The sequence below is a fragment of the Condylura cristata genome, unplaced genomic scaffold (assembly GCF_000260355.1).
Source record: "Condylura cristata isolate star-nosed mole 26May11 unplaced genomic scaffold, ConCri1.0 scaffold00037, whole genome shotgun sequence".
NCBI lineage: Eukaryota > Metazoa > Chordata > Mammalia > Eulipotyphla > Talpidae > Condylura > Condylura cristata.
The window spans coordinates 4,218,363-4,219,049 of record NW_004567138.1 but is presented as its reverse complement, the minus strand read 5'-3'; the positions used below and the strand labels follow the sequence as shown (position 1 = coordinate 4,219,049).

The following is a 687-nucleotide window of genomic DNA, read 5'->3' as shown; positions in this document are numbered from 1 at the left end:
AAAAAAAAAGAATTTGTGAGTTATCTGCACACCAACTCATTTCAGGAGAGGAAGAATCTTGGTCATTTCTTAATATCAAAATTTACACAGGCTTCTCTTTTGAGTATCTTCTATATTTAAAGAGCAATCACACAAAGTCTCCTATTTTTTCCACATGGGATAAATTCTTGGTTTCAGCCAATTCTCAATGGAGGGACAACTGGAACAACACCATCTCCCTGGGACAAAGAACATAAGGATCTTCCATTTTGTTGATTTATTGACTTCTTCATAGGTTTCCTCATCAGTTTCTATAGTAGTTACAGTTTCTTCCACATCTCCCAATATCATATTTAAATGTTGATCATTCGAGGCATGTAATCTGCCTCGAAGCTCTCTGTCATTTCTCATTTTCACATAAATTCGCTCATCCAAGCTGAGCCTAATTGAGACCCAGGGGCTCTTCTACAGTGTTCGTAGTTTGCTGCAGGTCCAGGTCGTCCGCCATGTTTCAAACCCTGAGCCCTTTCCCGCCTTGTCCTGAGTTCTTAAGCTTGTAGGTGAGGCATATCCAGGTCACACTGTTTCCCTTTGGGGTTGCCCTGAAACAATGCTTACCCTTTTCAAGCTTTAGGTAGAACTGGATCTCCCTGTGGCTGGATTTGGTCATACAGTGAGCAGCTGACTGTTTTTAAACATTTGGGTGTA

At 41.0% G+C, this 687-nt stretch overlaps 1 pseudogene; it reads right to left on the bottom strand.

Moving 5' to 3' along the window:
• Positions 1-173: 173 nt before the first annotated feature.
• LOC101632832 lies at positions 174-487 on the bottom strand (annotated as a pseudogene).
• Between the last annotated feature and the right edge of the window lie 200 nt (positions 488-687).